The sequence below is a fragment of the Trachemys scripta genome, chromosome 1 (assembly GCF_013100865.1).
Source record: "Trachemys scripta elegans isolate TJP31775 chromosome 1, CAS_Tse_1.0, whole genome shotgun sequence".
Classification (NCBI taxonomy): Eukaryota; Metazoa; Chordata; order Testudines; family Emydidae; genus Trachemys; species Trachemys scripta.
The window spans coordinates 317,705,698-317,731,901 of NC_048298.1; positions in this window are offsets into that span (position 1 = coordinate 317,705,698).

The following is a 26,204-nucleotide window of genomic DNA, read 5'->3' on the forward strand; positions in this document are numbered from 1 at the left end:
TAACGCTAGTGGCCATCCATTGGTAGCACTGCCCCTGGCCCTAAGCTTTCTGGAGGGTGTTGCAGTTTCTGGTCTCCATTTCCTAATGCCCTCTTTTTTTTTTTTTTAAAAGGTCACCTAATTAAGTTCCAGCTCTTTTTTATGCTATGTCTACCCTTAAAATGCTACACTGGGACAGCTGCGTCCCTGTAACGCTTCAGTGTTGACACATACTACAGCAATGGGAGGGGCTCTACCATCACTGTAGGTAATCCACCTCCCCACCAGGCAGTAGCTAGGACGTAGCACTGTCTACACTGGGTGTTAAATTGGCTTAACTACGTCTCTCAGGGATGTGGATTTTTCACACCCCTGAGAGAAGCAGCTATGCCGATGTAACTTCTCAGTGTAGACAGACAGACAGCCCAAGGCGTCTGATTTCAGAGGAATGGTATCCCTTATACTTCTACACTCTGAAAGCTGCTACTACTTTTCATTGAAGTAAAATAATGAAGATATCTGGATATCAGTTATACTTTATCTGGTCCTCTATGCTTATAAATGTCTTTAAAAAAGCACTGAGCCTATGAATAAGAGTGTGTAGTGTGTGTGTGTGTATATATATATATATATATATATATATATATATATAAATGTTAAAGCATTTATCTGTAGCATTTATCACATTGCATTAAATATTCATTTTTCCTTCACTGTAACTAAAATAACCTATTATATATCATATATAATATATAAAATTCCTACTATATAAAAATTCACAGAAGATAAAATATTACAGTCTAGCAGCATTATACCCATAACAAAGAGTTTTTACACACTGCAATACATCTTTTCAAATGTAATCTGTCTAGACCAGGAGGTAGTGCACCTGCAAAATACCAGCTAAAACACATTATTTTTCATCACTTACGGAGATGCAGAGTTTTCTGTTTTGAAGCAGAGACAAAATTATTCTAAATTACACACAGTTTACTTCCCTTTTTAAATCATTGTATTGTTATTGTTTTCCCAGGCTGAAGTGTAATCAACTTCTTTCATAGGATACTATTTCTACTTTCCATTTTAAATAAGTTTCTAACATCAATGCTACCTAAGCAAGATTAATATGACTTTCCTACTTAATATAAATCTTTTGATTTGTTGCTGAATGGACTGTTCTCCAGTATTGCTATCTAACTGCAAGGGACAATGCCGTTTATCATTTTTCCCTGAAAGCTGCCATCCAGATCTGGATACTATAGTACTTTGACTTTAAAAACCATGAACTATAAATGTGCTCCTATCAAGAGTGAGCATGAATTAAATGAATAATATTGACTTTACATCTAAAGTACCTTTTACGTGTACTTTACATTTATAACATCTGGGTTAAAAAAATACAGCAAAGTGTAGAAGGCATTTGTGGAAACAGCATCTTTCTGGAACTAAAGAAGTTCAGACTTAAGTGCAATATAATTACGGTTCTTGTGTAATAGTAGTAATAATTGGAACTGGTTGAAAATTTTCAAATGAAATGTTTTTCTGTCAAGAAACAGCAGTTCATCAAAATTGACATGCTTTGCAGGAATGTGTTGATTTCAAATAAATTTCACTTTGAAAAAAAACCAAAGCAGCCTATTGATATGGTCTAAATGTTTGAAACATTGATTTTTCATTTCAAAATGAATGTTTCAAAATTCATTTTATTTTATAATATAAAGTCAAAAATAAAAAAAACATTGTGATGTTATCAAAACAAGACCTTCCAACTGACCCATATTTTGTTCCGCAAGAACAAGTTGCAAAATCATGGAATTTCCCCCAAAATGGAAATTCCATTTCCCATACAGCTCTAACAATAATATTTACTATTCACACACTAGAGTGTCCTTTATTCAGCACACCATGGCTGGTGTGCTGACAAAATTAACTGGAATGGAATATTAGAACATACAGTATATTCAGCAGTTGTCATCAAGAAGTTGATTATTCATACAATGAAACTGTGCTATAGAAAGGAATCATCTCCTCACTAACCCAAGTGTAGCACAGGGATGAGGCACAGGAATATCTTTTGTAAGTTACAAAAAAAACTAATAGTATTAGTTTAAGACAGATCCCCATCTGATGTAAACTGTTATAGTTCCCTTGGCTTCAATGGGGTTAAACCCATTTGCACCTGAGAATTTGGCGCTACAGATATATAAATAAAATTTGAACAACAGGTTATATGCCTGTCATCACCCTAACTACCTTGCTTTTAAATTTAGATCTCTTTCTGCTTCCCTTCATATATATTTTGTCTCTTCTGCTGTACATTTTATGGGACAGGAACAATGCCTTCTTTTGTACTCTCTCTCCTAGCACATTTTGGGCCCCACCTCAATCTAATTAAAAAAAATATTTATTGTTATTAATAGGACTGTCAAACTATTTAAAAAATAATTGCAATTAATCGTGATATTAAAAAATAGTTGTCATTAATCACAGTTTTAATTGCACTGTTGAACAATAACAATTTCAATTCAGCATGGAAGCATGTCCTCTGGAATGGTGGTCAAGGCATGAAGGAGCATACGAATGTTTAGTATATCTGGCACATAAATACCTTGCAATGCCGGCTACAATAATGCCATGCAAACACCTGTTCTCACTTTCAAGTGACATTGTAATAAGAAACAGACAGCATTATCTCCCGTAAATGTAAACAAACTTGTTTTTCTTAGCAATTGGCTGAGCAAGAAGTAGGACTGAGTGGACTTGTAGGCTCTAAAGTCTTACATTGTTTTGTTTTTGAGCACCATTATGTAATAAAAATAATAATTCTATATTTTAAGTTGCACTTTCACAATAAAGAGATTGCACTACAGTACTTGTATAAGGTGAATTGAAAAATACTATTTCTTTTATCTTTTTTACAGTACAAATATTTGTAATAAAAAATACTATAGAGTACTATATATTTTATATTCTGTGTTGTAACTGAAATCAATATATTTGAAAATGTAGACAAAATCCAAAAATATTTATAATAAATGTAAATTAGTATTCTATTATTGTTTAATGGTGTGATTAAAATTGTGATTAATCGTGATTTTTGTAATCTAGTTAATTTGTTTTGCATTAATCGCATGAGCTAACTGTGATTAATTGACAGCCCTTCACTTCAGAATTAGGCAATTAATCAATTTATATACCTTGTGGGGACTGTTCCTCTTCCCACTGAGGTCAATAGTAACTTAACTTCAGCGTGAGCATATTGGGACCTGAGGGCTCGATTCTGCAAGATGCTAAGCACCGCAGCCTAATTCAGACAACACCTAAGCACATACTTAATTTTAAGCATGTGATTAGTCCTGTTGAATTCAATGGGATTACTCCCATGTAGGAGACACAACAAAATATCTTTGCCAATAGGGAAAGGCATATAGTGTGCTGGCTAATATATACGCATACCACTGCTGCCTCCTCTCAGGAATATAAGACCTGTTCAAGTGGATTCAGTTATGTCATCTTCTAGTGTCTAGCCTACAAAAAATTTGAGCCCAAATACTACCACTACCAGTAGTAAAGATTCTCCTTCAGCTCATTTGCTAAAGGTTATTATTTTGATGCAGAAACTCCTGAGTTCTGTTCTGTATGTCACACGGATGACGTTTAGCTGGGATGTGTCTGTCTATCACAATCATTACAGGTACCCTTCACATTTTACTTTTGATGTGTCTCAATGAGAAATGGGCACAGTTGAATTCCCTTCTGTTTCAAAGAGAATCTAGCAGAGACTGCCTAGAGCGAAATTAAGAAACAATTTTCTCTTCTCACTGTTCCCATTTTATCTCCTCTCTCCATTTCATCCTGAAGCTGCTGCCCATAGTGCTAGCCGTGGAATTAATGTGTTGCCAAAATGGTGAGAAAAGACTTTTAAAACAGTGAGATCTATTAAATTATGCAGTAGTTTCCCCAAGGGAAGTGATGGACGCCTTATTGCTTAACTGGTTTAAAAAGAACATGAACAAAAGAAAGCACTCTAAACTATATTCTAAAAATAATCCTGTACTAATCCTCAGGGAATGGATAAGACCACAAAAGCGTTCTTTCCCCATCTCTAACTTTTGTAATTGGTGATTCCCACTGCTTCATTCCATTCAATTCCTTAATTAGTACTATCAGTTATGACTGGTTCAGAAGCACAAGGAACCATTTAGGTACCATAAATAGCACTGGGGAAGGAACATGGGGCCATGTGTTTGTGACACGGTACCCCATATTCTTCACAGTGATATTATTAGATATGATTATGGCATATTTCTGAAGTATTTTATGCAAGATAGGTCATATAAGATATCTTTGGAAAGGTTATGATTTATTGAATATTATTATCCTATTTGTATGCAGGTATCATTTTTGTATCTGAAGTTAGGAATATTGACTATATATCATTATTACAGATATGTTTGCACTTGGGGAACGCCCTCTAGGCAGAATGCATTCAGTCTAGATGGCTGAAAAGGGCCATTGGAGAAAACAATAGGCCTTAGAAGAAGTTTATCTCCCACCGGGGGGCAGAGGGGCCTTCCTGAGGATGCTACAAACAGCCTCTGATTCATGGCTGCTGTGGCACTACTGGGACATGTAACCAGGTCTCCTGGTACTGCACTCCATCTTGGAATACCAGTGTTTTTCCACTGACAGGAGTAGGAACTAAGCTTTGAGTCAAAGGGTTCCTGCCATATGCAAAAGCTATTTAAGGCAGGGAAGTGACATAATCGTGGTTCTTCACTGACTCCCCACCCCAAAGAGATTCTTGGAAACACCCGAGGAACAAGGACTGAACTGGGGGAAGTGCTGGACCCAGGCTAAAGGGATTTTAGCCTGTGAAAGGAACACCTGGGGCTTTTAAGGTGTAAGCAAGTGCAGCTGCCCCTTAAGAATCTCTGCAGCCTGCTTAAATCATCATTTAGGGTGACAATTTGCTACTCATATCCAATCGCTTTAGTATATTAAGCTTAGTTTGCGGGTTTTGTTTGTTTGCTAGATAATCTGCTTTGATCTGTTTGTAATCACTTAAAATCTATCAGTTGTAGTTAATAAATTTATTTTTGCTTTGTCTAAAATCAGCGTTTGGGAGTCATAAATTGGGCAAAAAGCTGTTGCATATCCTTCCCCACATTGAGGGGGGGAGAATTTCATGAGCTCACACTGTACAGATCTCTGTGCAGTATACAATGGTATAATTTTGGGTTTACACTCTGGGGTAGGGGGGTGCATTTGAGTAGCTGGGCTGTTCCTTAGCTGTAGCCTCCCCATGCAGAGCTGATCACGGCATCTGTATGTTCTGCAGCTGGGTGTGTTCCCACCTGTATGTGTGCCGGAGCCTGGGAGAGGGCTTGCAGGCTGGTCACAGCAGTACAGTGTAAAGGAATCCCAGGCTGGTGGGTCAGAGGGGCTGAGTGGTACTCCAATTCCAGGTGGCACTGCGGGGGGAACCCATTACAGTGTTTTCTAGTGTTTATACTTCTATTAGTAATGTCAAACAAAAAGTAATTACAATCTGTATTTCTCTTCTTTAAAGTTGGAAGCCATGACACAGCAAAGGATTCAAACATGTATTTAACTTTGAACCAATGTTGTAAGTCCAACCCCCTTTAGAAAGCAACAGAGAGTCCTGTGGCACCTTTAAGGCTAACAGATGTATTGGAGCATAAGCTTTCGTGGGTGAATGCCCACTTGGTCGGATGCATGTATGTGAGTATGTGAATATGCTTAAGTGCTTTGCAGATTAAGTCCAGAGAGATAACTTGCTCTCCACTATTGTCTCATTGTAGTTAACTTATGGTACTTCGTAACTTTAGAGACATTAGAGCTGAAAAAATAATTTATAATGAATAATTTGCTTGACTAGCTTTGTCTCTTTTTCTTGTGCATAAACACATTGTGATTTTCTCATATGTACTTGAAAGGGCTTGCAAAACACGTTCTGTGACTAAATCTAGATCTATCTGTTTTAGGATTGTATACACCACCCATCACCATAGTATCCGAGCACCTTCCACGTAAAATCAATAACAATTGCAAAGTCCCTGGTGGACTTCATGAAGTCTCTAGCTCTTCTTCCTTCAACTCCACTTGAAGTAGGGCTTTTTGTTTGTTTGTTTCAGGTTCCTTTGGGGATATTGGTTGGAAGGGGTGGATAGACGGAGTGTCAATGTTATGAATGTCATTCTTGCAATGGCAGAAAGGCTTCTTCAAAGAGCAAGGTTTAGCAGCATTTCCTAGAGACAGTCAGACTCTAGATTTGCTTAATCTCTTCTGGAAATTTGTTCCATACTCAATTTCCTTGACTGAGAATTCTTTCAATGTTGTTCATATTTGACACTGGAGCTGCTCTGCATGGACACAGGTCACATGGTATGTTTCTGCTCCCTGATTGGATGAGCCTAATCCTTAAAACTACTTTCTTGTGTAAATACTCAAAATTACCAGTATAAAATTTGCTTTCTGCCAATGGTTTGCAATATTTGCTTTAAAAGTTCTGTTTCAGCAAACTTTCCTGTCTCAACACTCATTTGTGAGAATATCTGTGGAAATGAAACACAAGTGAGGTGTGAACACACACAAAGTGAATTCATTCAGAAGTTCAAAAGAATATTCACAGAAAATATATTTGCAGTACCCAACTAGCTCTGCTTGGCATATTTCCTTCTAACAAAACAAACTGTGGCTGACAGCCGATCGCCTTGACTCTCGTGGATTGTTTTCAACTTTCTATTTTATTATTAATGTCTTGCTGTCCTTCTGACAAAAAATCCCTGTGTTAATTTAAATAGCTTTGCAACTCTGGCAAATGTGCGCCAGCATTAGGAGAGAGAGCGGATATTTCCCCAGTACCAAAACTATCCAGTTGACTGCAGCTCTTTCAACTTCCTAATTGGAATGAACACCTAGTGAGTGTGGGGGGAAAAAAAACTTTTTTTCTGAGTCTTTTTTGTCCCGCTTCTTCAGTGTTTTTTAAAGGTGACAAATTGCCACAACCCTGGAGACTGAAGTCTGCCATGGAATAGGTACAGTATAAGCACCAGCAATGGAAACAAAACTGCTCTCCTAAGAATGTTCTTTACACCTCACCTGGAGGGAAGCCTTCTAGGACTGAGACGGTAGTTCAGTATCCATGTACATTCAGCACTTTGCCATTTTGAGACTTTCATGCTCATTAGTGGCCATTCCAGCTGTGTGGTAGTGGGCTTACAATGTGGACCACGTGCCCCACTTAGAATGAGACCAACTCGTTTCATGGAGGCCACTGCACACCATCAGATGGCAACTACTTTTCCACAGCTATTGACCTGGGCTGGATTTGGCGACATGTTAGTGACAGTCACCCCTTTACCAATCTTTTTAGGCCATCTAATCTGCCTGTGAGTTACTGTACACATTTTTATCTCATATACTAGTTTTAAAGCATTTGTACAATAATCCGTTAGGAAGAAATGTGAGAAGAAAGCACTCAGGGAACTCTAACGGAAGGCTAAGTGGGTGTGAAATGCTCAAATATATGGTAATTATAAACTTAATAGAGTGTGTATTTGGTTCTGATTGGTGATGGTGAGCCATTTAACTATTAGAAAGATACCAATTTGTCAGTATGGCAATTCTGAAATTACATTTAAAACATAATACCAGTGCATTGGGAATTATAATTACTAACGAACACACTAGGCACCTCATTTTATTAAAATATCTTCTCATTTTCTGCCCACAAGTAATTGGAGGCACAAATAGCAAATCTGAGGGCTGAGATTTTCAAAAGTGACCAGTGATTTTGTAAGCTTATGAGTGCTCAACTTGAGGCACCTTAAGGATGCTTGATTTTCAGAGTGTGGGCACTCAGCATTTTCTGCTCTTTAACATGTCTCAGATTAGGCAGCCAAAAAAATGAGGCAACCAAAATCACGGCTCACTTTTGAAAATCTGTATATATCTAATTACTTGATTGTATTCACAAATCAGGCAGTTAGACGTGTCAGGGTATGTCTGCACGTGGGCCTGAGGGTGTGATTCCCAGCTTGATGAGACATACCAGGACACACCACCTGGCTTGCATCCAGCTAGCACACTAAAAATAGATGAAGCTTCAGCAGCATGATCAGTAGGGAGAGCTAGCTGCCCTGAGGACACACCTGTGGTCTCTGGATACTTGGGATGGCTAGCCCTCCCTGGCACTTGTGCTGCCATGACTACATTTTGTCTTTAGCACTCTAGATCGATGAGAGCTAGCATGAGTGTCTCCCTTCAAGCTGGGAATCACACACCCAGCTCCAAGTGTGCACATAGTTCATTGTAGGCTCGTTTAAGGTGTGTGTCTATTTTATTTTTCTCCCACAGTATCTTTCAGGGAAAAATTCTTGGTCAGATTGAGACTCCCTTAAAATTTGGCCCTACATTTTAACTTTAAAACAATGTTGTATTATGACTATGAATTATTAACAGAAAATGGAATTTGCATGGACACTAGTAATAACAGAGCTAATGAACAAGGGCCACATTCTGGAAGGTGCTGATCATTCATTGTTGGAAGCTGAATGCCCTCGGTTTCCATGGAAATAATTGGGAAGCTGAGGCAGTTCCGCCCCTCTCAGGAGGTGTACAGCATCTTGCAAAATCAGGTCCTGATTTATTAGAGATCATACATCATGGCAATGGAATGGTGTAAGAACCTGAATAGAAATAGGGCCACTGACAGGATCATACATGGCTGTGCATAGGAGAGGGCTACATAGAGAACAACATCAGTTGCAGTCCCTCTGCTCATGGGAGAAAAGGGACAGTTCCATCCAGGCATTCCATAGGAGGCAAGGAGGAGGTGGCATCATGGCCCAGCTTCCCTCTACACTGGCCCTTGGGTTGGCTGCACTATCCTGGAGGATAGTGCATCAGAGGACATGGAACAGTCCCTCCCTGAGTTCCCCCTACAGCATTGTAGCTCCCCACTGCCCCATCACAAGATTGCCTTAAAAGCACAATCTAGCTCTTCGGGAGAACATGATTATCAGCTTTGTCTCAAGATCAGACAACTGAGCACCTTGCACATTTATGGCTCTATAAACAACAACAATAATGCATTTACTAACTTCTGGTAATGACTTGTTTCCTGGGGATTAGTGATACTGCTACCTCTATGGTAGATAAATCTCTCTGGAACATTTACTCAACTGCTTTCTGAAGACACGAAAGTGCTGATGAAATTCCTAATTGCAAATTAGACTTTTGACAAGGAAGGGAGAGCAGACGGACTGAAATAGCATCAGACTGCCTGTTCTCTTTTTTTCCCCTGATAGCAGAAGAAAAGTTCATAACCCAAACATATTAACCGATTGTAACGAACAGCATGAAGGCAGGACCCAGCAATATTGTGTCCTGGCATCTGGCCGCCAGACACAAGAACAGTTAATGAATGGGCAAAGTCCCCAGTGTGGTGGCAAAATGTACATCAAGAGCAGCTGAGATGCAATACGGGACATTCTATGGTCCACAGAAAGCAACTTTACCACTTGGACCAAAATGGGGAGACTCTCTGTGGATGAGTCAATAGGGACTGTAATAAACTTGAGTCAGCTGGAAGTCACCCTTTGCATTCCTTATTGGCTAAACTGCTATCATTTTAGCTGAGCTGTCTTTCAGGTGGGTTTAGAACGACACTATCATTACATTTCTGTGGCATTTTGAGATTATTTTAGATAGGTGTGTTTTAGTACTGTAAAAAGTGCAAAAAGTGATTTTTTTCCTACCCAGACACCATAATAGTGCCACTTGATGAAGTAATAATTCTGTGTGTCTCTACAGTGCCTGGCCTCCCAGGTTTTCAGAGCAAGTTACAAACATTAATGAACTAAGGACTCAATTTTCACACTGACTTCAAATGACTCAAAAGCTCTGAAAATCAGGCCACTTATTCATGTACCCTCAACGTGGCTTAGATACTATCACAGTTTTAGTCAAATCCCCCTTCCTGGGCACTCACTAGACTGATGTGAGGGATCCAACTGTCTCTTGAGTCCAGGATCCCCTAGCACACTCTTGGGATGCAGATCCTTTGTTTAGCACCCCTCCTGAGAACTAACATCTCATCGTCCAACTTTCCAGCCCCTGCAACTAGAACTGACCCTCCTTCTCCACCTTCCTAGGCTCCTCCATATCAAACTCCCTCTCCCCAGGGCCAGCTCTAGGCACCAGTGCAGCAAGCAGGTGCTTGGGGCGGCATGTCCGGGTCTTCGGCGGCGGGTCCCTCAGTCCCTCTCGGAGGGAAGGACCTACCGCCAAAGTGCTGCCGATCGCACCTTTTTTTTTTTTTTCTGTTTCCACCGCTTGGGGCTGCAAAAATGCTGGAGCCAACCCTGCCTCTCCCAGAACTCCAGCCATGTGGGCAATCTGGATCCAGAGGTCAACTCTTCAAGGGTGTGCAATAGGTAGGGCACATAACACACAGAGACTTTCCACAGGACTCTAAAACACCATTAACCTTTACTTACCAGCCCAAGAGAGTACAAGTCATAGAGAGCAAACATCATGCTCCTCAGTCTAGCTCTTGGGGGATTGTGTGTTTGGAGGCAGGGTTCCCCCTGACTTACGCAGCATCTTCCTCATCTTGAGGTGGTGAAAGTGATCCAAGACCCCAAAGAGAACAGCTGCAGCCCTTTGATAACCTTCCAGTTTCCTCTGTCAGGAAATTGCCTAGGATGCACGTATTTGAATAGAAAACTATCCCAATGTAATGACTCTCTATGGTCAGTCCTCTATCATTACCCATTGGAATTTCAGTCCAACACAGAGGTAAAACACAGAAAGCAAAAGGCTGCACCACTGGGTATGGAAAAGATGCATACAGAGAGTTCATAATCTCACCCAGAATTCATAAACTGTACAGACAAATTCTCCAAATCATCGCCAGTACCGAGGCACCCATGTCTGAAAACTTTAGTAAGGGCTTGCCTCTTGCAATACAGAGGTCAGAACAGAACCCAAGTCTCCTAGTTCTGTGCCTCTCTGGGCATAACACTGACCTTTCAAACTCCCCAGTAATAAAACACACCCCTCTTCCAAAACTCCACCCCAAAGGTGTGAAGATTCTGGTTTAAAGTTTAAGTCTCTCAGGGGCACACAGCAGTTGTGGAACAGTTAACATACAGACAGACACTTTGCTCAGAGTTTACCACCTGCGTGTTCTTTTATACTTAACCATACAAAGCACAGGAGAGCACAGATCCAAACCCATAAACACTAACTGCATGCCTCTGCCTCAGTTTCCTCACTACTCCAGGGCATTCTTTGGGCTGGGGTCTGAGTCCCTTGGCTTTTCCAGAATCCTTGGGGCCATCTGGGCTCAGGAAAGCAGGCAGGGATCCCCTGCCCCATGAGGCTGCTACATGCTGGGTGACCTCTCCCTCTTGGAGCCCCTTATCCAGCTTCTGTGACCTTGCTCTCTCTTGCCCCCCACTTCCTTTCCCTGTCTGGCCCCTGTTGCTGTGTTTTTCTTTATTTAACCCCCTTCTGATCACCTGATCTCTTTTGTTCTTCTCCTGGTAAGTTTTCGCTGCTTCTACCTTCCTCCCTCCCTTCAGCTAAACTGGATTTCCAAGGCCTGAGTTGCTTTTTACAATAATCTTTTGTGAGGTTTAAGCACATTGCTAACCTTAAGTATTTCCCATTGTATCTGTCTGGGGTGTACACACTACAGGACCTGTCAGCGATGGTGGATTCACATATGTATTGCATAGTTGCTGACTCCGTGGGTGCTCCGGAGCTGGAGCACCCACTGAAAAAAAATAGTGGGTGCTCAGCACCCACCATCAGCCACCCACTGATCAGCTGTTTGGTGGGCCTTGCCCATTAGCTCCTCCCCCTCTCCCCAGAACCTCCCGCACACCACCAATCATCTGTTCGGTGGTGAGCAGGCAGTGCTGAGGGGAGGGAGAGGAGCGGGGGCAAGAAGAGGCGGCATGAGAGCAGGGTGCACTCAGGGAAGGAGGAGAGCAGGGGCAGGAAGAGGTGGGGTGGAGCCTTGAGGGAGGGGGTGGAGCAGGGGCAGGAAGAGACAGGATGAGGGTGGGGCCTTGGGGGAAGGGGCAGAGCGGTGGCGGGGCCTCGGGGTGGAATCTCCCCCCCCCCCCTCCCGGGACAGCTGAAAGTCGGCACCTGTGCCCTATAGGCATAGAAGATTTTCTAATACAACTTCACAATACCAATCAGAATTTGTACGTTGTACAGATATAGCCCCATTCCATCACAGCTACTGAGCATGGTGGTTTTTGACAATCCCATTCTGAAGTGCCTAGCTCTCCCCATTCATTGTATAGGGAGCCTACATGCCTGACTCCTGGCTTTGTGAATCCCAGTGATTTTCTAGGCACCTACAAGGTAGGCCTGGGGATACTCAGCATTGCCACGCCTACTTCCTTTGTGAAGCTAGCCCTTAGTGACTTGCCCAAGGTCACCCAAGCAGTCTGTGGTGGAGCAGTGAATTAAAGCCAGGTTTCCTAAGGCCTAGGCTAGTATTCTAACCACTAAACTATCCTTCATCATTATTGGATTTTATCCTGACTACGCCCCTGTGCGGTAGTATCACAAGAGTGGCCTTGTTAGAAATCAAAGAAAAACCAAAATACTGAAATAGTAATTTCTGTGACTGGAAGATGGTTATAATGACTTCAGTATTTCTATTTTATCTTTTCATAGTGCCTTCAACCTTGGGGTCCCAAATCACTTTACCAAGTATTCTGTTCAGCTTCATACCCCGTGCAAGGCTGAAGTAAAAGAATTTGGCCCGAAACACAAAGGAATCCCTTCACACATCACTGAAATGACTTTGCTGCAGTAGAAAAGAGTCGCTGTTCAACAGAGCATAGCATGACATGAGAATAAAAGAGGAAGTGATGTGGTGAAAGTTTTTAAATCAAAATGTCTGGATGAAAGTGGGGAGAAGGAGAGTTTATATAACTGTCACAGATTGTATACACTGTAAAAGTGAGGTTAGACAATAGAGCGCCTGTAAATGCCTCGGGACCTGGTTTTAGACAGTGAGGCTTTTGCTATTCTATTGAGTCGTTTCATATGCAGGGTCAATACTTCTTTAGAGATTAGCCTTGCAAACCAGTGTTGATTGACTTATACTCAAATCAGCTTACACAAAAGTGTTATGGTAATTGAAACTGCAGGGGGAACCTGTAGCCATGTAACCCCAACTACAATTAGGCCACAACTTTAGAGCCACACTTTAGCAAACAACTCTAACGGCTCTTTCGTGACCACATGTGGTCAAGAAAGACCTTGGTATTACAACATACGGAGAAGATAGTGCTACTAGCAAAAAAAAAAAAAAAAAAAGCCTGTTAACCTCCTACTGGAACATTCATGTACTACTGATTCAGGCTCTGATCTCCTGCATTAAGATCCTCTATCACCAATCCCTGTGCCCAGTAGGACTCCACACAGCACCGGGGTCTGTGCCAGCAGATCACAATGCAGAATTAGAGTTTCAGATGAGGGTGTATTGACTCACATTTACCAACAGCAGTGGCTGGAGTTCTCTGGAAGTCTAAATAATGACTAAAGCCCCAATCCCACCAAAGCATTTAAGCACGCATTTGACTTTAAGAACTTGAATAATCCCTTTAATTTCAATGGGATTATAGCACATGCTTACCTTTAAGCACATGAAAAGTGCTTTGCGGAACCAGGGCATAATTATGCTCCAGTTATATGCTTTCACAAGCACACAGCCAAAGGTACATGATACACTCATGGAAATAGTTTAGGATGCATATCCTGGAGCAATAAAAAACTTAATTTTCTAGGTGTTCTGTTAAAAATATATTTCTTTTCTGCAACATTCAGCTAAGCAAATATTTGACTTTTATAAAATAAAAAAGATTCAACACACAAAAGAGAAACAATTAGCAAATCATTAAGAGTTAGGTGATTTCTTACACAATAACTGAAATTATGCCTTAAACTCACACAAATAGTGGGAATATGGAGGTGCTGAAAATCATGTAAGAAAAAAACCCCGTCATGGTTCAACTTCTTCCTTCATTGTATATAATATAGAAAATTGGATTACCTAGAAGAGAGTAAGTCTCCAAGCACATTTCTATAATTCTTCCCCCAGCGAGAATAAGAACTGAGTGGACCTTGTTCTCATAGACAGATGCATAATGGAGGAAGTATGCTGTCCCAGACTATAGGGTATGACATTATTATTCCTCCACCGCCTTTTTTCATAAGCTCATCAAACATTAAATAAAATACTTGGGCCAGGATTCTCTGCTGGTCTAAATTGGCAATAGAACTGCATCACTGTTCAACAGCAGAGAATTTAGTCCTATTTCTACAGTACTGGAGGTGCTGGTCTGAACAGGTCATGTAGAAGATGGCACAGTAAGCACTGCACTCTGCAGGCCAGCCAGGGCCATTGCACTGTACGAGATGACTTCTCAGCCTAGACCTCACTTTCTGAACATTTGAACTGAGAAAGCGAAAAATCTACAAACGTGCTTGGGAACCTGCTAAAGCCCAGAGTACTCTACTGAAAGGCATTCGATTAATGCCATGTTTTGTGGCAGCAATAATTTTCAGTATTTTTACATTACTTATTCTCCTTGAAAAGTAACAAAGGGCAAATTTGGCTTATTGTCTCATATCTGTAATGACATTTGCAAATCATTTTCAGAAAGTGTAAAACACAAAAAAAAATTTCAAACGTGCATTGGAATGGAGCCTGCATGATTTGCCATTTAGATTTCGTTTTATTGATTACAGAAAAAAAAAAAAAAAGAAAACCACCACTTGGCAGGTCTCTGACATCAAATATTTCCAAAATGATTACACATTTTATTAATCAAGGTCAAAGTGACCTCATTTGACCAGTGCTGATGAAAACACAGAGGTAGGTATTAATTAACAATCACTTCAGCAATGAAAACTAAGATACATTAAAATTACATTGATAGTGGTTTACAGTGTGGGGTTCAGGCGCCATCTACTGGGCAAATCAGGCTATGCAAATACCAAATATATATTGTTTTTCCTCTGGTTTCCCAATTATGGCCCCAGTTTAGGGTGACCAGATAGCAAGTGTGAAAAATCGGGTGGTTTTTTTTTGGGGGGTGGGGGTGGGGAGGAAAGTATAGTTGCATATATAAAACAAAGCCCCTAATATCGGGATGGTGATGGTCCCAATAATATCAGGACGTCTGGTCACCCTACCCCAAAGCACTTGACAAAGCACTTAACGACAGGCTTACCTTTTAGCGTATGCTTGTGAAATCAATAGGCACTATTTAAGGGTTTTGCTGGATTGGCGAGTTGTTGCCGAGAATAAGTACTAAAATTTTAATGTATAATTGTCATATAAATCTTTTCTTTGTTGGTAAAATATTTGAAGGGTGTAATAACCAAGGAGTGAAAAGAATTATTTAGTCTGTTACAATTCAGAGTAAATGGATAAAATTAAGGAAAGGAAAATTTAGGATGGATATCAGGAAAGAAATCCTGACACTGAAATATTAAATACCTTGCAAGTTATTAAATACCCCCGGAAGACTTGTGTGTACCCCTGGGTGAGAACCACTGATTCGTGTGCAGAATCAAAATGTAGCATTAGATGGAAGGAAGAGAAAGGTCTAGACACTTAGGGTACATGCTGTCTCCTCAATGTCTTGTGAAATTTGATCCATTTTGTTTTATTTTAAAATCTTAGGCCATGGACCTGTCATGAGTTTTCTGGGGTGGAATCTTGAGCTGGTGCAGTGCTCCAATGACTTCATTGAGAATCCAGTGGGTGGTAGTGTAACTGTTGAGTGTTACAGGTCCCCCTTTGTGACAATCTAGAGTATATGAGATGGTAGAGTCCTACCCCCAAAGCTTTAGCTTAAGTCATGGTAACTTATGTTGTTAGCTCAAGAGGGCCGTGGTTCAATCCTAGTATAATCAGCCAGGCAGGTGGCTGTCACATAAGTGCGGCTTGTCTGGATTTGAACCACTGTGAGCCTCAGAGGCTCTGGATAAGCTTCCTTTGAGCAGAGGACGTATGTAATCCACTAGTGAGGGCTTCTCTTCACTACCGGGGTAAATTGACCTAAGCTACGTCGACTCCAGCTACATGATTCACGTCATAGCTTAGGTCGACTTACCCCGGTGTCTTCACTGCGCTGCATCGATGGAAGACGCTCTCCCATTGACTTACCTTCATCTTCTTGGGGAGCTGGACTACTGGGGTCAACTGGAGAGTGCACTGCCGTTGATTTAGCAGGACCTGCTAAATTGATCTCTGCTGCATCGATTGCAGCAGCGTAGATCTCCCTGCAGTGAAGACCAGTCTGTGTTACTGGTGCCCCGCTATACCAATCCACACAGAAGGAGGAGGTATTATATTCCCCAGCCATATAGCCTCGCTTTTTCGCTCAAGTGGTAGCAGCTTATGCTTTTAGCTCTAGAAGTCCCTGGGTTCAATCCCTAGCAAGTCAACTATGAGGGTGGCCATCACGGAAGGATCTGTCCCACTGAAGCCAAAGGGTCTCTATTTAGACACTAGGGTCAACCCATGCAGATCCAACTGGGACCTTAGATTGTATCAAAAATAGAAAATGCCAAAGTTAGAATGCAAATTAAGCTACTGGTTTGAGCACAGGCTGACCTCAGGCTCCTCAGTGATTTACTTGTACTGTAATTAATATTCCCTTCCACATTCTCATATTTTTCTGCTACTTCCTTTCTCTCTCATTAGGACAGCTGAGCCACACGCAGCCAGCCTTATGCAGGACCATCCCAAAAACCTGGCAAACTTGGGTCAGCAAATCATATTTCAGAAGTCTGCATCACACACATCTGTACACCACATGTCAACCCTAGGTTTTAGGGAAAAGGAAAGGGATGGTTACTTTCATGCCACCAGCTCATGCTCTGATCCTGAAGCACAGGCAGAAGGAGTAAATCTCCATGCTCCATGTCACAGGCACTGCTGTCATTAAGTTTCTCCCTTGCATTTGCCTGGCTGCAGCACTTTGCAACACAACATCTAAAAAAAGAAACCTCTGTCAGAGTCCTTATTAACAGAGCCCTTGGAGAAGGAATTAGGCTCCAGAGACCTGTACCCTTCATTACCTCATATTAGAGGATGACGTGTTAACTTCTCTTTGAGGCAACCTGCAGGAAATGACCCAAGCAGCAGTGAAAGACACATTATCTTATTAAAAACAAATCAAGATATATTTAAAAATAGAGAGAACATGGGAGTAAAACAAACCTCACTGAATGCTTTGAGAGCTTGGAAAGGCAGGTTCGTCTAAACTTAATGACACTGAAAAAGGAAACTTGTCTCTAAAAACTAATGTCCATTCTTCCTCTCACCCCTCCATGCTTAGAGACCAATTGTCTGCAAACCAGCTTCTTTCAGACAACCCATGTCCAAAAACATTAGGGCAGATCCTCGGCTAGTGTTGATGGAGTTATGCTGATTTACCCCAGTTGAGGATCTAGCCCATTAACTCTCAGGACAAATTTTTGATATTGACCTCAACAGAAAGCTAGTAAGTGCTTAATATTAAACTGTACAACAGTCTCACAAGGGAATTGGTGGAAACTCCATCCATTTGAGTCATTTAAAATGAAAAGCAAGCAAGATTGTCCATTCTGCTATTGCTGGGATTCAAATTGGAAGATCTGCAAGATCAATTACAAGCAAGCTACTCACTTCTTGATAATCTCCATATGCACAACCAGTTTTTAACCCTCACATCCATTTGGTCAAATCTGTGTTCAGAATGGCAACAGACATGTTTCAGGGATTCAGCTATAATAATAATAAGCTCTTATATAGCACGTATGCATCAATAGATCTCAAAGTGCTTTACGAAGGAGGTGGGATGGGGTGTACAAACCCCACACTGGAAAGGAAGAGGTTAAACAGCTGCTTTAAGCCCAGACAGTCTCTCCCCACTGCACCTGAAAAGCCTGCACAGGCTGGATCAGGAGGAGCCTAATAAGGGGAACAGAGGAGTTGCCCAGGGTAGCTCAGTGGCAGGCAGGCTGGCTGTAGAGGTGAGCTGCCCTATGGTCTGAGCTTCTGAGAGAGAGTCCCATGAGAATTCCCACTGCCTAAGGCCTGGTTATAGTAACCTAAGCCTTCAAAGAAGGGACCTGTGACTCTATGAAGGGAAGAGACTTTATCTTTGTCTTTTAGTTCTTTACCTGGTGGGAAGAGAAGAGGCTGGCAGGAAGTGATTCTACAATGTAGCTGCATAACACCCAGGGTGTAGGACTTCACTGCTGACCAGTGGACACTGAATTGGAACTTGGTGGAAAGTGTGGGTCTGGACTCCCCTGCCAACCTCTACAGTGGGACAACTACAGAGACCCATCTTTAACATGGGGATTCTAGCTGGAGAGAGGAGACCCTGAAGGTGAAAGGTTTTGGGCTGTGAGATCTTGACCCTAGGGGGAGGAGTCCTGAGGCCTCCTACTTAATCCCAAAGGTTCTCTCACTGTTGGACTCCTTGTACAGATCCTGAAAGGGGCGGCCTTGAATATAAGATGCAGCTGGAGGGCGGAGTCACTGGAAGGACCAACCACCATAGGGTGGAGCAGTAGAAAAACGGGATGTCTGGAAAGACAACCTGCTTCACCCCTTCCTGACCACTAGGTGGTGTGCATTCTCTTTCACAACAGGTCTGTATCATTATCTCCATTTGTATACTATATTGATTTCTGCAAGAAGCTTGTGGTTTAATATTTATTTACTATACTTGCTTGAGCGGGGAAAAATTAGTGTGAGATATGTGCCTACATTTCATCTATTAAGGCTCGCCACCATGCCTCCAGATTTGTTCTGAGATCTTGAATTAAAAAAGCAAAAAGCAATCCCCACTCTTTCAGCTCTTTTTTCAATAGAGCTGGTCAAACCCCTCCCCGCGCCCTGAAACAAATAAAAACAACCTGTTTTCCTGCCCAAAACTTTTGAGATTTTGAAAAGTATTCCCATCCCAAATCAGCACAAAAAGGTAAAGTCTTGAAATTTTTTATGAACCATTCAAAAAATACAGATTGAGTCCCCCCAAACACTTTGTTTCAGTAATTGAAAATTGTTTCAATTTTGATCCTTTTAAAATTCTAATTAGTTTGTTTCTAAATGAAAAGCTGTTTCACACTTGGCAAGTTCAAAAATTTAAAGTCAAGAAATTCATCAAGACTGATTCTGGATTGTTTTATACTAAAGGGGCTAGTTTTAACAAATGGGCATTTTTTTATAAAAAAAGCTTTCATTGAAACATTCCCAACTAGTTCTATTTCTTTTAATGGCACACCAGCCTGAACTAGTATAGCTCAGAACTTCTTTTCAGTGCCCCAACAAAATCAAAAATGAAAACAAACCCCGCAGAGTTTCTTGAGATCAGGAAAGCACGTTATCTACCAAATCTACAAACCCCACTCCTTCCCACAATAAGAAGAGCGTTAAATCATCTACAGAAGTAATATTTTAAAAATGCTAAATTAGCACCTCCCCAACTAACAAAGGAATCGTTATCATTAAGTTATCCAGTAGTCACTGTTCTCTTCCTGTCCTCTAAAAGACACTTTGGAAAGTCTATTTTAAAGTATTATGGTTAAAGTATAACTTTCTACGCAAAATATGTTTAGAATTCTTTTTCTCAAATTCTATGACCACAGAAAACCAATGTGGCAGCAGACATTTATTTAAAATAGAGATGAAGATATCTTACATATAAAGTGAATGCTAGTACACCTCTACCCCGATATAACGCGACCCAATATAACATGAATTCAGATACAACGCGGTAAAGCAGTGCTCCGGGGGGGGGGCTGCGCACTCCAGCGTATCAAAGCAAGTTCGATATAATACGGTTTCACCTATAACGCGGTAAGATTTTTTTTGGCTCCCGAGGACAGCGTTATATTGAGGTAGAGGTGTACCTATGAAGGTTGCTGAACTGACAGTCCTCTGACTATTTAAAGAAGAGAGACAGCCTGGGCAATGACCAGGCAACCTTTTCCACACTGTCCTGCCAATGTGCCTCAATCCTGACCGCGATTGCTAACAGAGGTGACAGGTCCTAGTCCTGGTCAGTGAAATCCATGGGAGTTTTGGACTCAATGGGTCCTATGTTTACTCAATCCTGGGATTCTCAACTTGCTTCATAGCACTTAATTCATTCTCTAGGTTCATCTCAAGTTTTTGTCCCCTTTCTAATAGGAGAAATATACACAGAGGACCAAACTTTACCTTCACTTAATCACTGAACCTAGTGTGAATGACCTAGTTTTTTCCCCTGTCCTTCTCCATTCCATTTGTGCACTGCACCCCAGTGAGCTCTTCACTGTACCCTTTTCAAGACAGTGACTTACAATCAAGACCTTATGTTCTCCGCAGCATGATGGTACCAAATTCTGAAACAAGCAAACCTGCATTCTGTGGCAATGTTAGTTTATTGTATCTTCATGAAATACTCTTCATTCCTATCACTCCAACTGGAATACATGGGGGGCCATACTGATGAGTGTCTGTTCCCTTATCTTCCTGTTCTCCTTGACATGTGCAGATCCCTGACTGACCCATCAGACTAATTTGGGATAGCTTCCTGAGATGTGGTTTCTACCATTTGGTTTTGCTTCCTCTCACACACAAGCAGAGATTTCCAGCCTAGTGGAAATTCCAGTAGCAAATTCTCAGTTGGTTGTAGCTGACCATTTAGGTTTTGAGAAAGAGCATATGCAGAGAGGTCAGTAGGAGAGACCAGTCAAACCGACAGTCCCTAGCTGAATCTAACTGAATTTCCACTAGGGTATTACAGCTACTCTTTAGATTTAGCTGGTTTCAAAATGGATTCCTGAGAGTCATCTCTTCTTAAATTGTTTTAAAAAATAAGCTATGCTGGCAGTTCCTGGTTAACAGTGTCAGTCTGTGTCTTATTTAAGAAAAACACTTTCTTCCTGGTGGCAGCTCCATAACTATTGACTAGATTTTAGCAAGGATGTGTATTGGCAAGATAAGATGTTACCTTGTGATTCAACTTGAGAATCACTTTTAAAAAATCTGAACAGCATAATGATCATCCTAAAGGCTGCTTGTGACTATCTAATAGAGACAAGTAGAGAAATAGAGCAGGAGTAGAGGAAGAGGTCTTGCTTTTATATAGTTTGCATCACCACAGCAGTACTTAAGATATTGCTTAAATAGAGTGGAAGGTTAATATAACATTCAGGTATGGTATTGACACCAGCTTCATGGAGGGTACTTTTCTAGGGAGGGTCAGTCTATTGAATTTTGCTGGGGTTTTTTTTATCCCATAAGATTATGGTATTGATTAGAACTAGTTTAATTGGTCCTACTATAGCAATAAATATATTGTATATCATCATTCTTCAGAGTTTGACCTTCTCAGAAACTTTCTAAGCAGGAGAATTGCATAAATATTTCAGAATCCTCATTAAGCAGATAGAAAAGCATTGGACTTTAGGAGAACTATTTTTTCCCCTTACCTTTATTTTTCTAGCCTGCAGGGGTCTTTGTCAACCAAACACTGTTATCTCTCACTATGCTGAATTCTGATATCCTAGCTGCCCAAGCATGGGCAGGGATTGTGGTCAATTTAGAGGATAAATCTCTCCAGCTGCAGGAAATATCAATGCTAATTATTTAATCATGTTCAAGTAGAGTAAGCAATTGGGTGTGAATTTGCCTGAAAAGCCTGCTGAATGTATATATGGAGCAAGTTTGTTCTGGACATATCTTCCCCCTCTTACAGAGCCCCCAGCTTCTAGCTCTTGCATTGTAAGGGGTACGTAGAGAGGAATTAGTAAAGATACTACAGAAGGTTTTTTTTCTTTTCTTTTTTTTTGCCAGACTAGCACTCAAATTCCAAACTCTCCTTAGATTTGACCTACGACATTTACAAGTATGGAGTCTAAAACAGCTATCACACTAATTCACACTTTCTAAGGCCAGATGAGACTACTGTGACATCTAATCCAGGGTCCTCACCCTTGCCGGACTACTGTACCCCTTTCGGAAGTCTGATTTGTCTTGCGTACCCCCAAGTTTCACCCCAATTAAAAACTACCTGCTTACAAAGTCAGACATAAAAATACAAAAGTGTCACAGCACACTGTTACTGAAAACTTACTTACTTTCTCATTTCTACTGTGTAATTATAATATAAAGCAATTGGAATATAATTATTGTAGTTACATTTCAGTGTGATACTTGAGCCTGTTTTTTCACTTATGAGCCTTGCCTAAAGTTCAAGCCCTGCCATCTGGGGCTGAAGCATGTAACTTAGTTTTGTGTGTGTCCCCTCCCTCCCTACCCCCCCGTGGTGTGGAGCCCTGGGCAATTGCCCTCCTTGTAACCCCCTTATGCCAGCCCTGCACTTGCAACCCTCCTAAACACATCCCATGACTCCCCTCCCCTGGGAGCTGCAACCCCCAGGTTGAGAAACATGATCCAGACGAGTACTTCTTGGAAGACCTCTGAGTACCCCCAGGGGTAGATGTACCCCTGGTTGAGCGCCCCTGATTGAGAATCCCTGATCTGGTTTGACCTCTTGTGTAACACATGCCACAGAACTTCACTGGATTAATTTGTTTGAACTAGAGCAGATCTTTTCGGGGGTGAGGGAGGGGGAACCATCCAATCTTGGTTTAAAAATTGCCAGTGATGGAGAATCCATCACAACCCTTAGTAAATTGTTCCAATGGCTAATTTCTGCCACTTTTAAAAGCTTGTGCCTTATTTCTAGTCTGAACTTGTCTCGCTTCAAATTCCAGCCATTGCCTCGTGTGATAGTTTTGTCCACTAGACTGAAGAGCCCACTATCAAAGTTTTGTTCCCCAAGCCAAGTAGGTACTTGTAGACGGTCTCACTGTTTCCTTGCTTCCCCCATCTGTTGTATCTACACATTATCTCTGCCCCAAAGAGTTTACAATTTAAGAATGAGATAAGAGAGAATATTTTTGTTATACATGTCTGTACAGTGCCTAGCACCACTAGGCCTTGACTGGGTCTCTAGGTATTACCAGAATAAAATAATCATAACAGTGAGCTGAAACTGAAATAGAATCATAGCACCATATGGTTAGAAGGGACTGGAAGCGTTTTCTAATCCAGTGGTTCCAACCAGGAATACACGTATTTGGGGGGTACACAGAGATCTTCCGGGGGGTACATCAACTAATCTAGATATTTGCCTAGTTTTACAACAGGCTACATAAAAAGCACTAGTGAAGTCAGTACAAACTACAATTTCTGACTTGTTTATACTGCTCTATATGCTATACACTGAAATGTAAGTACAACATTTATATACTAATTGATTTATTTTATAATTATATGGTAAAAATGAGAAAGTATGCAATTTCAGTAATGGTGTGCTGTGACACTTGCATTTTCGTCTGATTTTTGTAAGCAAGTAATTTTGAAGTGAAATGAAACTTGGGGTACGCAAGACAAATCAGACTCCTGAAAGGGGTACAGTAGTCAGGAAGATTGAGAACCACTGATCTAGTCTAACCCCCCACCAAAATGCAGGATTTGTTGTATCTAAACCATCCAAGACAGATGGCTATCCAGCTTCCTTTTGAAAACCTCCAAAGGAGCTTCCACAATGCCTTACTTCCTTATATTGCAGTAGAGTTTCTCAGAACCCCAGTTAAAATTAGGTCACCATTGTGCTGTATAAAAACATGGGAAAGCATGGACACTACCTGTGTTACAATCCAGCTAGTGTTGTTCTGTCCATGTTCCTTAGCTACTACATTACCTATAAGTTCCAAGAATCTTATTACTTATCAACAGTAACTTGCGCCATCGCTTATGTCACATCTGAATTTAGCCTGTCAACTTTTATGGATGAAATTATTGATAATGTAATTTAAGCATTATCACAATACTTTGTACACCAATCTGAAGCAGGCACCTTATGTGCGTGCAAGAATCAATGCTATTGCATGATATTCACATGGAAGAAACTGGAATTTGTTAACTTTAAGTTACCAGTAATTTGTTATGTGCAATCATAAAAGTTGGTAGCAAATTTTATATTGTGGCAGGCTTGATTACGTTAGTTGAAAATGCAACTGCATATGTAACAACTTTCTTTTAATTTGCCACGTATTTTTGTGGCATCTGACTTAAGTAGAATTTGGATTAAATTAAGTTCAATGGAAAGTTTTCCAAATTTCTTCTGTAAACTTCTGACGATTCCTGTAATTAAGTATCTTCAATTTCTGATACATGATCATAGTTCTAAACAACATGTTGGTGTTTTATTCCATGTTTGTGTTTACTGCTAACAATGGGAAAATCATACCAACTTCCAGGAAAAACAGGCAGTACAGGAATTTAACTGATCAAAAGTATAGTCATTGTTTGACTTGGAATCAGGCTGCTGACAAATGCCCATGCCTAATGAAAGCAAAAAAATTCTCCTCATCCCCAAAATACAGGCTACAGCAATTAACAGGCCTGTTGTGTGGCTTATATTAGTAATTAATGAACTATGTACCTCAAGTTTAGAATGGAAAAATACACCATTTGCTTAGATAACATCAGAGATTGAAAAGTCCTGGGAACTGAACTTGGTACTACATTATTAACCTAAGAAATCTGAGATAAAATCTGGTCCAAGCCTCTGAGGGCCTCCTTAACTCCTTATCACACAAAAAGCATATTTCATCCTTCACAATGTTATTTGGGCCTCTGTGGAAATTTATATAGAACATGGCTGGCCATTTTTGAGTGGCATTTCTCAAAGCACATTCCACCTCTGCTCCATGGTCTGTGCTAGCTTCCATTTCATTTCTGGGTATGACATAAGACAGTGGTCACCAACCAGTCAATCGCGATCAGCTGGTCGATCCTGGAGACTCTCCCAGTCGATCGTGATCTCTGGCCACTAAAACTCCGGTGGTGCAGCGGGGCTGCTGCTAAGGCAGGCTTGCTCCCTGCCTGCTCCAGCCCCATGCTGTCCCCAGAAGGGGCTAGCAAGCCCCCGTGGCCCAGGGGGTGGGGGTGGAGACAGGACGACAGGGGTCATCACATGCTGCTCCTGCAGCTTCCATTGGCCAGGAATGGGGAGCTGCAGCCAATGGGAGCTGTGGGGATGGTGCCTGCAGAAAGGGGCAGTGTGCAGAGCCACGTGCCCCACCACAGGGGCCACAGGGGTGCATTGGCCCCTTCCGGGAGCGGCGTGGGGTCAGGGCAGGCAGGGAGTCTGCCGTAGCCCTGCTGCACTGCCAACCGGGAGCCGCCCGAGGTAAATGCTGCCCAGCAGGAGACCGCACCCATACCCCCAGCCCTGAGCCCCTCCCGGAGCCAGCACCCCATACCCAATCCTGCACCCCAACCCCATCTAGTGGCAAGAAATATGAATTAAAGCAAAATGTTTAGTACACTTTTAGTAATAAAGGAACTAAAACACAGTATATGACTAGCTCAAACTACTGTCCTCTGCTTTATGAGGAATTTGGAGATAGGAAGTTTCAGTGATGGGATCCCAACTAAGTAATCTGCTTCCCCATTGGCTTATCAGAGCTCAAGCACCGAACTTCAGGGTACACAGCAAAGTCTGTCTGATCTTCCAGGCCTTTTCTAGAAGGATGGAATGAGGGGGTGGAGTTTTTAACTGGGGGCAGAGAAAATTGAAGGGCTGTGCACACTAATTCTGTTCAATCTGGGCAATTTTAAAGACTGTACCTATACTGAGAGGGGTGAGTGAGCACAGTGTATTAAGATAACTTCTGTTAATTTACCAGATACTGGCACACACCTTTTTTTGAATACAGTATTGTTCATGGCTTTTGGATTCAGATTGGAGACTGCAACTTTGATAAGAATACAATTATTACATTTAAATAGCCCCTATCATGCAGAATGATCCCTGACATCTTTAAAGCCACATACATTCAGCATCACTGAAGTGCAGCCAGCTTTGGAATGTGAGGACAGCAACCAGCTGGAAGAGAACATAAAAATGAGGTAGGGAGAATCTGAGCCTAAAACATCTGGGTAAACTCCAGAACTAAACGGGGGTGGAGGAATCAATAGGAACTTTAGGGGCAGATCTTGAGCTCTGATCCACCCTTTTTGAACTACTCTGACAATGCAAAAGTAGCTAGGTCTGCCCAGATGGGGATTCCTTCAGCATGGTGGGAGTCTCCAC